An 11,922-nucleotide genomic window follows, 5' to 3' on the forward strand; every position below is an offset into this window, starting at 1 on the left:
GATATAAAAGTCACTGCTCTGCCTGGTGACCCTTTAGTCTGGGATCGTATACTGTATATAGTAGCTCTGTTATTGTTGGCAATAAAAGCCTTTATTTCCCGAGTACATCCAGCCTCTCGTGTGTTATATCGCGCATCAATCTCTGTGTCACATTATCAATTGTACAGATAAAATGCTGCAAGTCAACTCCCATGGAAGTACAATGGTTAGGGGAGTTGCAGGTGCTACAGAACCCGAGGAAGTATCAATGGAGATCTGAATTTGTAGCAGTGGTATTTTATTTTATTGCAAAACCTTTCCTTCTGTCTGGACCAGAGAGATAACTTTTGGTTTTGTTTTTATGGGCCACCCCGATGAAAACTTGAAAGCTACGCTGAAAGGACAGGATGAAAAATTAAAAATATAGATATCATTTGCTTAGTTCTTCAAAAGTAGAATTCAAGTGATAGTTCACGAGGTGCTGGCCATAGAAACATTTTTTTATGGTTGTGTCCCAGCTTGGTATGGCTCCTGCTCTGACCAAGACCGCAAGAGATTACAGAAGGTTGGGAACGTAGCCCAGTCCATCACGCAAACCAGCCTCCCATCCATTGACACTGTCTACACTTCCTGCTGCCTCAGGAAAGTAGCCAGCATAATCAAGGACCCCACGGACCCCGGACATTCTCTCTGCCACCTTCTTCCATCGGGAAAAAGATACAAAAGTTCGAGATCACATACCAGTCCAACTTAAGAACAGCTTCTTCCCTGCTGCCATCAGACTTTTGAATGGTCCTATCATATGTTAAGCTGATCTTTCTCTCCAACCTATCTGTAAGTGCAACACCAAATTCTGCACCCTCTCTCTTCCTTCTCCCCTATGTAATCTATGAACGGTATGCTTTGTCTGTATAGTGTGCAAGAAGCAATACTTTTCACTGTATCCCAATACATGTGACAATAATGAATCAAATCAAGTACTGCAATATGTTCTACTTGAGGAAAAAGGTGAAGGTATAAATGAAAAGTTTATATAAAACGGGTGAATCCACCATCTTATAGCACACAAAATAAAATCTCCCATATTACACTTCAAAATGTCATACTTTGCTACAGATACAATATAAACTTAAACTTTAAAAAAGATCCAGCAATCCCAAATGGTTTGCTGCCCCAGGGAGGAACCAGGAATTTGCAAGCATCTGCCCAACTGCGAAAAAAAAATGCATTATTCACAATACCTATTTACATCTTCTGACTTTAATAGGATAAATAATAGTACACACAGATTTTGTGCAATTAGTTAAATGGAAAATTCATTTCTGCCACTTATCGACTGCAGTTGTAAACATAAGTAAATGCTGCATTAGCCGCTTCTGGCCTTGTTATACAATAATTAGAAAGAGAAGAGATGGGCTTTAAAAGCACACAGTCTGTGCAATATTAATATTATATTCAGCTCACCACCCTTCAGTGTTGTGTGACACATGCGCCTCCATACTCAATGTAATAGTCGTGTCCCCTTAAATTTCCAACATGCGCATGTGATGAAGTTGCTGTTAGCAGATCAGCTGTTGGCCATTAACAATGTAGATACGATGCAGTTTGATAAAGGTTGAGACCGAATTTAAAAGAAATGTTTGTTTGTGATTTTCTTTTATTATGTATAAGGCACCTATCTAATCAGCCTTGGAGAAGAATCACCTATTCATTCAAGTACTTGAGACACACTGGGGAAGCATTTGGTTTGGGCCCATTTTCAGGCCTAAATTCAGGCCTCAAAGCAGTCAGTGGTCTCACTGCCAAATGCGTGAGTGCAATTTCTAGATATCCCACCTGGATGCCTAAAACAAGCGTTCACCCCTTAAAAGTCCAGCACAAAGTAAAGTACCCATTTGGAAAAGTAAGCAGTTTTGGGCAGGGCAGACATTGGATCTTCCACATTCGGTATTTTTCAGTGGCCTCCAACCCATAGTGGCTCTTTGAATTGTTTTACTTAAAGGAATAACTTACTGTGGAGCAAGGAGAAACAGGAGTAATCCTCTGCTTCCACAGGATTTGCAATCATGTCTTTCTTTCCACCAAAGCATCCCGCAACTCCCCATTCCTGTAGACCTTGCCAAATCCCCGAACATCGATGGAAACTGGCCATGTGGCCTCATCTGCATGATTAGGAGGAGCTGCCAGAATCAGTTGCCCCTTCAGAGGCTGCTTGCTCAAGGGGTGAAATTTGGGTGAACGCAACACCTAGGACGTTGAAAATCTGAAACAGTGTCAGAAAATGGTGGAAATATTCAGTTGGCCCGTCCGTCTCGGTGAGGAGATAGAATGATTTCACGGCTCAGTTTGAAAACCCTCCTTCAATTTTGGATTGTTGGGAGTGCAAGCACTCAGGTACTGCCCGGAGGTCAGGGGTGGTGGGGCAGGGTTGGGGAGGGTGGGGGGGAATTTGGGAAGGTCTACAAGGATGGGGAGTTGCAGGATGCTTTGGTGGAAAGAAAGACGTGATTGCAAATCCTGTGGAAGCAGAGGATTACTCCTGTTTCTCCTTGCTCCACAGTAAGTTATTCCTTTAAGTAAAACAATTCAAAGAGCCACTATGGGCTGGAGGCCACTGAAAAATACCAAATGTGGAAGATCCAATGTCTGCCCTGCCCAAAACTGCTTACTTTTCCAAATGAGTACTTTACCTTGTGCTGGACTTTTAAGGGGTGAACGCTTGTTTTACGCATCCAGGTGGGATATCTAGAAATTGCACTCATGAATTTAGCAGTGAGACCACTGACTGGCACAGGCCATTCTACAGTAACACTATGCTTTGTGTCCCCTTATGCCCAGAAAGTAGGCATAACAAAAATAGGCAATTTCTACCTCAGCTGGATTTAACACTCTGCCCCTAAGGTTCCATGTAGATGGTAAAGAAAAATATACTGGTCAAGTCTACCCTAAGACTTTGAACGAGTACTGTTCATGTGGGTTCATTTTATATATTGTATACTCTGAAAGCACAGCAGAGAAGATGATGGAGAGAATTCCTGTAAAAATGACTTACTAATGCTTCAAAAGACACGTCTATCCTCCAGATTAACCCATAATGCTATAAATTAGGCTAGAGAAGTTGTCTAACCCAGTTTAATTTGATCACATAAACTCTTTCTGAGGTTTGTGATAATAGTTTTTGGAAAAAGGTGACCATTTGGTGCACTTAGATGTGAAATACAATGCTGATGATTCTTCTTGTAAAACTGTCCAGCTATGCATTGAATCACTACATCTGTCATTTACATCACATCACAGTGGACACATGCTCGTTCATACGTAAAGCACTCAACTAACTAACTCATTCATCCATACAGTAAATGAATAAATAACGCTATACCACTCACTTTGTGTTATGACATGAAGGGTTATATATTACAAATGTATTTTAATACAGTATCTGCTGCTGTACTTGATCTGCGCCTTCCAGGATAAAGAAATATTCGAATACTATTTCATTGCAGCTAATTTGACTTATTGGGGGGTGATTGTAACTTTGAGTGAGTGTAAAGTTAACTACCAGTTAATGGAAATGCAGATTAGAAGAAATGTAACAGATATTACATTATATATAACAGATATATAAATATAACAGATGGCTACATCAATTTTGGCATTTTACACCATTACCCAAACTTTTATTATCCCAATTGCCCCACAATTTGTCCCAGGATGGGCCAATTTCTCTTGTGCGGTTTGTCTCTTTTTAAACACTAATATGTTTGAGCCCAGACTAACCATTTGCAAAGAATGTTGCAAAGGAATATCGTAAAACTGAAGCTCATACCAATCTGGAACTGTTTTAAACTTTGTAGTTGAGAATGGATTTCTCAAGTACTATGTAATGCAGCTCCTCTGATCATCTATGATTCATTGCGCAGCACACCATAAAAAAGTCACAGCACCCAATATAGCCTCTTAACACTCGCCTTGGATGTTCATTTGTGATTTGAAATGCATTCTCTGTAGCAGAGCAGGTATTTATAGTATTCATTTGGATTGCACACTCCTTTTCTAATGAGAATGGTATTGTGATCCGAGACAAAATCTAAAAGGCTGTTGGACACAGGTGCTAACCTATGCATTTCACCTGCCATGATCCATACTTTGTACTGTCACGAATACCGCTTGCACCATTCTCACTTGGGAAATATTGGACCCAAGATTTTCAATGTGCCAAAATGTGAGAATGAAAGCTGCAATTCATCCTATAAGTACCAACCATACATCAGTAAATTTTTTCCCTCTGACACTTTCTCTTGATTTGTAGGACAGTAACTTCTTACATTTGTTCAAGTGGGAATCTGTTAACACCAGCACTGTCATTACAAACTTGACACCTACCCCCTCAAGATGTAATATCATCACATCTCCTCCTATCTTTCTCTCTCTATCTGGCCCACTGCTTCAATCACTGTCATTATCACAGGAAAGCATTCCCCAAAGCAACTCCCTTTCTTAAGCATAAACAAGATAACTGAACAGAATAGCAAAAACCCTTTCGAGTGTTGTCATATGTGTTGGCTCAGAAACATGACTTGCCTGTTACCATTTGTCTGTCAAGCTTAAGAAGAAGGAAACCAAGTAAGTGTGCAACTTAATTGGCAAGTTCTAACCCTGCTCCCCTGAATTATACAGATATGGTTGAATATACTTGGAAAAGAAACACTGTACATGCTTGATTTTGGCATGAAAATAAAATACTGGGAAACACACAGGAAGTTCATCGGCAAATAGAAAAGGCCAGTTTATATCCTGAATGGTACATCTTGATTAGACTAATGGAACACCACCACCTAAAGTGTTAACTTATCTTTTTTTTCTATCTCTAATTATTTTGAATGGGTTATTTATTTCCAGTCATGTTTGATATCAGTGGTGGGTCATTGGGTTAGTTCAAATTCAGTCACACACTAATGTGTGAGTGCATCATTTTTTATGGGTCTATTAGGAAATAATGGCACTTAGCTATTGGATACTGTTGATTCCGGTGAATGCCTGAGCTGCCCAGTGGATGGCCTGCACTGAATTGGTAGTGAAGTAGCAATAAAGTGGTGAGCCAACCACCTTGCTGTTAACTCTGTCACCATCACATTTCCACTGGGCAGAGGATGTTGAAATCACGTTTAACGTATTGCATCAACAGAGGTGTCTAGAGGGTGATGTGTCCTTACAGTGAGAGGTGTCATGTCCTGAGGCCAAAGTGATGAATGGATCAGTTCAAATTCCACAAACACTATAAATTAACAAATGAAGAAAGCTCCAGCAACTACATATCATTTACCAGAAATCCCATTCACAAAACAAAAATTCAACGTTTCCTTTATTCTTTCCACAAACTTCATTAACCATGTTAGTTATGGGTGGCACAGTGGTTAGCACTGCTGCCTCACAGTGCCAGGGACCCAGGTTCAATCCCTGGCCTTGGGTCACTGTGAGGAGTCTCCCCTTGTCTGCATGGGTTTCCTCCGATTTCCTCCTACAGTACGAAAGACGTGCTAGTTAGGTGCATTGGCCATGCTAAATTCTCCCTCACTGTTTCCAAACAGGCGCAGGAGTGTGGCGACTAGGGGATTTTCACAGTAACTTCATTGCAGTGTTAATGTAAGCCTACTTGTGACACGAATAAATAAACTTTAGTTTTTCACGAACTCCATATACATCCCCTAAGATATAACATTCATAACCCAATAAGGAGATTTAAAAATAAATAATTCTGAAATTTCAAAACTTGACCTGCTATAGCCATGTTTCCTTCTAATTATTACAAATGTCGGGAACTTCTAAAGAAGGCGAAGGGGCCAGTTTTTTTTTCCGGGAGGAGGGAAGCTGGATCCCAACAAAGATGCATGAAAAGCTCACACACAAGGGGGTCAAAGGTTTTTTACTGGAAGGGGATGCACGGAGACTCCAGATGAAATGGGTAGAGATCCAAGTAGGGTATGGATACCTCACAGGTGATGGGCTCAGAGGGAAGGTGACTAAATTGAGGAACAGATTTCTTCTTGAGGCTGCGAGCCTTTTTCCTTTGGATGGCTGACATCCTGCACAGTCTGATGAAGTCAGGTGGGCTGGAGAGAGCGATATGTGTGTGCTGGACTTGTCTTTAAATATGGTGCCGAGACCTTTGACTCTGTCAGACAAATCAGCTGCCAGCCTGCCAGGCGACTCAGAGGGGAACCTGCCTGTGCATAAGTAATGAGGTTCCCAGTGCAGAGTCTGGTGCGGGACCCCGCCATTCTGGCCAGCGGGAAAAGATGTCAGTGGAGCTACACACCACTACACTTCATGTCACAATGAGAGAAATTGCTCCAAAGGGTTGCAGAGTAGACACACTTATATAGACATGTACAGAGAGTTTTACTGTTCTTTCCATGAGTAATCCCTCTGGAGCTTACCAAGTGAGTAAGTAAATTCTTCTTTTCAAAGCAGAGTTTCTGCTCCAAATCACTTGAACCTGACTGGCATCCATTTGGTGATTACATTATGAGCAATGAAATTAATTAAATAATTATGGAATCATTTTTGAACTTTTGTCTACCATTGCTGATGGCAATCTCTCAGATCAGGCTTTCAGCTTTGCTGCTTTACATTTCAATGTGTATCCAGTCGCACAGTAATGCTATAATACTGCAGATTTCAGAGGGAAATGTAATGCCATTGATGATGAACCTTAAAGACTTCCCGCCATGCTACAAATGTCTGCCAGGGTTGTGTGTGATATCGTTGTACTTAGTTCAATATTTAATTATTTCAGACTCTCTTTAATTTACATTGTGCCTCATCCATTCCAAAATGTTTTGTAGACTTTCAGTCCGATAAGTTTTCTTTGCCCAACGCTTGAAATAGAGCAAAGTTACTGTGACGCCTTGATCTTTATCTGGGTGGCACGGTGGCACAGTGGTTAGCACTGCTGCCTCACAGCGCCAGGAACCCCGGTTCAATTCCTGGCTTGGGTGACTGTCTGTGCGGAGTCTGCATGTTCTCCCCGTGTCTGCGTGGGTTTCCTCCGGGTGCTCTGGTTTCCTCCCACAGTCCAAAAGACATGCTGGTTAGGTGCATTCTCCCTCAATGTACCCAAACAGGCACCAGAGTGTGGCGACTAGGGGATTTTCATAGTAACTTCATTACAGTGTTAATGTAAGCCTACTTGTAACACCAGTAAAACTTAAATCTTTTAATAATGAACCCTGAACGTTAACCTTGATTCATTGGGGACAGCTTACCACTCCCAATTCTTAAGAAACAGGCTGTCTTCAATAAAAACCATTCAAAGTTTACAGAATATGTAATCTTGTATTAAAGCCCCACCGCAGAGAAGAATTGTGCATTGTTCACTATGTTCACAACTTGCACATGTGTTTCTGTTGAATGCATTTACAATGCTGTGTACTTCATGACTGGAGCAATTTGCCTCCCCAAGAGGAAACATGGACAGAAGTGAGTCTCGATGAAAGCGAGACATAGAGACATGGATAGGGACAGATGCAGAAGGAACAGACAAATTGTCTGCTGAGCTTTGATGTTGGGTAGAATTTAATGATACGGGATATGCTTCTAAATTTAAATTCCGCTCGGATCCATCCAAGGAAAGCTGCAGAATTACAGAATTCATTTAAAACAGGGGCAGCATGATAGCACAGTGGTTAACACTGCTGCCTCACAGCACTAGGGACCCAGGTTCAATTCCCGGACTGGGTCACTGTCTGTGTGGAGTTTGCACGTTCTCCCCATGTCTGCGTGGGTTTCCTTCGGGTGCTCCGGTCTCCTCCCACAATCTGAAAGATGTGCTGGTTAGGGTGCATTGGCCATGCTAAATTCTCCCTCAGTGAACCCGAACAGGTGCTGGAGTGTGGCGACTCGGGGATTTTCACAGCAACTGAATTGCAGCGTTAATGTAAGACTAGTTGTGACACTAATAAATAAACTTTAAACTTTATATACTGGCAAGGAGGGCAGACAGTGTTGGCCTTCTGGTTTTGTCAAAACATCTATAATCAGTTCAATGCAATGTAGTCTATTAGGGTTTTTTTAATTACATGTACTTTTTTACATGTTTAATGTTTACATGGTTTTTTTACATGTTTAACTTAATTACATGTTTTTTTATTACATGTACTGCGTAGTCACAGGAAAAAATAGTTAAATTGTAAACAGTTAAATTACAGTACTTGTTCCTTTTACTTCAAATGTGTCACAGTATATAATGCATTTGGTATCTGAATGCAATTATGTTTTAGGACTATGAAAGATAGTTTCACTATATGGTTTTGAAGCAAATTATAGTCTTGTTTCTTCCAAGAAAACCCACATTAATGGAATCTGGAAAACTATTTACTTCTTTGTTGAAATGATTTATCTCCTTACAACGCTTCCTATAGCAGTACTACAGCATTACATTTTAATGTTTGCCTTTTCCAATCTTTCAGAGTTGGAATTTTCAGTATAATCCAATCTTTTGCAAATATTTAAAATCATGCCAGCAGTTCCGATACTTATGAACTGAAACATGGAATCACAGAATCATTTTGGGAAGTAATTCCTGGAGAGGAAATGAAGTTGAAAATAGGACAGTTGAATAACTCAAGGGGCGGGATTTTTCGGCCGCGCTCGCCCCAAGACCAGAATATCCCACCCGAGGTCAACAGACCTTTGCATGGTTCTCCCAATCCCCCCCACCAACATCCGCCGCCGCCCCCCCCCCCCCCCCCACACCCACTTGCTACAACTCCCATGGCGGGCAGGACGGAAAGATTCCGGTCAAGAGGTCCAGGTATTTTCAAAGCCAAAAGAGAAAATGCTGGAAAATCTCAGCAGTTCTGGCAGCATCTATAAGGAGAGAAAAGAGCTGACGTTTTGAGCCCAGATGACCCTTTGTCAAAGCTTTGTCAGGCATTTTCGAATACTGTAAAAGATACCATTACTGGTGATAGAAATGGCCCTTTTAAATGTAAAATGAAGCAGCATCAGGACCTTCAGCACCACAGTGGGGGGAATTTTACCATTTTGAGTCTAAGTGCCGAATCTGGGCGTCAAATAGATCCGCGCCTGGAATCCTCTTTCCAGCGCGCCCATATGCGTTTTGCCGGCTCCAGTCCGGTCCGCGCAGTGGCCGGGGCTTAGCGCTGGCGGACCAATCGGAGCTCTGAATTGCACATGCGCAGTTCGAAGAAAATCTGGCAGAGTGCGCCCGGGCACGAAAAAAAAAGCAGAAAGCGGCTCTCTGACGTTCATCCTGTGGTCAGGGGTGGGCGGAGTGGGGGGGGCGGGCAGCGGAGGAGAGGGGTTGTGACCAATCATCCCCAAGGATGGGGGGGGTGGGGGTGGAGAGAGGGTGTGACGTATCATCCCCTGGAAGGGGGGGGAGGGGGAGGAGAGGGGGTGTGACGTCTCATCCTCTGGTCGGCGGGCGGTCAGCTGCCAGTCTGCGGCCGATGCCTCCTGCCAGAGTGGACGTGCGGCCATGCCATCCCACGAAACCTTCAGGATGAAGCGATTCCTCGCTAAGAAGATGAAGCAGAACCGGCCGATTCCACAGTGGCCGAATCCACAGTGTAAAGGGATACACCATCACTGGTACACTACCAGCCACAGCCATCTCTCCTGCTCTCTTGCCCCTGCAGGGAAGAGTAATCTGTGGCTGGTCGTGTACCAGTGATGGTGTATCCCTTTACAGGCCTAGCTTGGTCCTTCTCCAATGTCTCCTCTTGGACTTGTACTGATCTTGTAGCTGGTTTTCATGCGGATCCACTGTGGAATCGGCCGGTTCTGCTTCATCATCTTAGTGAGGAATCGCTTCATCCTGAAGGTTTTGTGGGATGGCATGGCTGCACGTCCACTCCGACAGGAGGGATTGGCCGCAGACTGGCAGCCGACCGCCACCTCCCCCCCCTCGATCAGAGGATGAGACGTCACACCCCCTCTCCTCCACACCCCCCCCCCCCCACCACCCCCCCCCCCCCCCCCCCAAGGGGATGATACGTCACAATCCCTCCCCTCCCACCCCCCTCCCGCCCCGACCAGAGAGGATGACCTGGGTCAGAGAGCCGTTGCAGTCTCTGACCCCGCTCTTTGGAGGCTGCAGCGGCGACTTCAGACTTTTATTTTGCAGGTCGGTAACAGCGCGGACGCGGATCGGGCCAGAAGACGGTAAAGTGGGATTTGGCGGTAGAATTGGGCACGCGGTTCATTAAGTCGATTTAAATGCATGCAAATGCATTCAAATCATCGGGCTGCCCGATTCGGGCGCAGGCCGGACCCGTGCCTGAATCGGGTGTCGGTAAAGGCGCGATCTGCTCGGATTCGGGTGCAGATCGGGGTATAGGCCCGACGCCCAACTTTACCGCGATTTCGTGCCCGAAAACGGGTGCGAAGTTTTGGTAAAATCAGGCCTAATGTAAACAATTCAAATGAAGACCATTACCGTGATTTAAGGTGTTGACTGATGAAAATATTAACTATTTTTTTTAAGAAAAGTAAAAGGAAACTATCTTCATGAAAAGTGGCTGGCAGTTATTTTTACATGTACAATGTGACAACATGAATAGTGTCAAAACAAATCAGCTTGTGGACTTAATGGTAAAAATGTACATCGTTCTTTTCCTTTTAATCAAAACTGAAATGAACAAAGTTTGCTAAATGGTGTTTGGATAGTGACACTCTATGGTCACAGAATTAAGAATTACCCATTCCATTTTTCCTATTTTTTTGTTACAAGTAATCAATCAATGACAATTTTAGAGCATAAATATTTTTGAGCCACTCTTACCAGTTTCCTTATGTCAACATTCAGTACTCCTTTCCTTCTCTTAGGAAACCAAAAGGTAGTTTTAAGGGAATTATATTTGTATGGGTAAACATTAGAAATAAGGTGCAGTTTTAGGTGGGTTTAACTCAATGTTTCTGTGCCTGGAAGATACCGAAAGTTAGATTTCATGCTGGAAAAAGGTGCTTGTATGTTTGGGGGATTGGTTTCAATTCCAACTGGGATTCTATTATGCTTAGAGAGTTTTACAGTGTGTAGAATAATTAGTTGCAGTTGTTAATTAGCAACGAAGGCACAAAAGTTTTCCTTTGTCCTTAGTTTTAACTAAAAGCCAGAATATTTGCCATCAATCAAAGTCAGCGAGAAAGGGAACATCTTTTTCAGCTTTGTTGGAGGAAAAGCCATACAATGGAGTAATGGCTAAGAAAGCCAGAGCCAGAAATCTAAAGGACAGCTACATAAGGAAAAATGGAGAAGAGTTTCTAAGACGGCTTAAGTTTAATTAACAAAGAGGAACTGGGAGGAGAACCAGATACTGTTCATACAAGTCACAGAAATGAAAAGCAGCTGGCTAGTGAGAAGTCAGAAAGATATCTGAAGTGATTTTAAGGTTTGTGATATCTTACTACAGTTTGTGTGACATTAATTGAATTAACTGTGGAGCAATTGGTGACTGGATATGAGAATTTGTGTGTGTAAAAGCTGTCAAGGTAAAGAAATCCTAAATGTGTTGCTGCAGAATCCTGGAATGGATTCACTGTTTAAAGTGGAGGGGAAGCTTTGTCAAAAGAGTCAACAGTGAAACCTGGACTGGATTATTATGAGAGAAGGTTTTAAAGTGTGTTCGAGGGAGTGAAGTTTGGAAACTCTCATATGACAATCATCTGGGCGAATTTTGTGGAGAAATCCACAGACACTAACTTGGGTTCAGAGCGGAGTGTGTATTTGACCACAGCCAATCTGTGTGCTTTAAAACAATGAGTTTCTGTGCTAATGAGACAATTGTAGCTTCAAATGTACTTTGTCATCCATGTTAATCATGGTGATGGCACAGAAAAGTTTGGAAGACACTGACAGAGACAGTGCTCTGGAGCCGCTATTCAGGAATCCACCAGCAACATTTCAGGTGACTGGCAGAG

Source organism: Mustelus asterias, chromosome 23 (genome assembly GCF_964213995.1).
Source record: "Mustelus asterias chromosome 23, sMusAst1.hap1.1, whole genome shotgun sequence".
Lineage (NCBI taxonomy): Eukaryota > Metazoa > Chordata > Chondrichthyes > Carcharhiniformes > Triakidae > Mustelus > Mustelus asterias.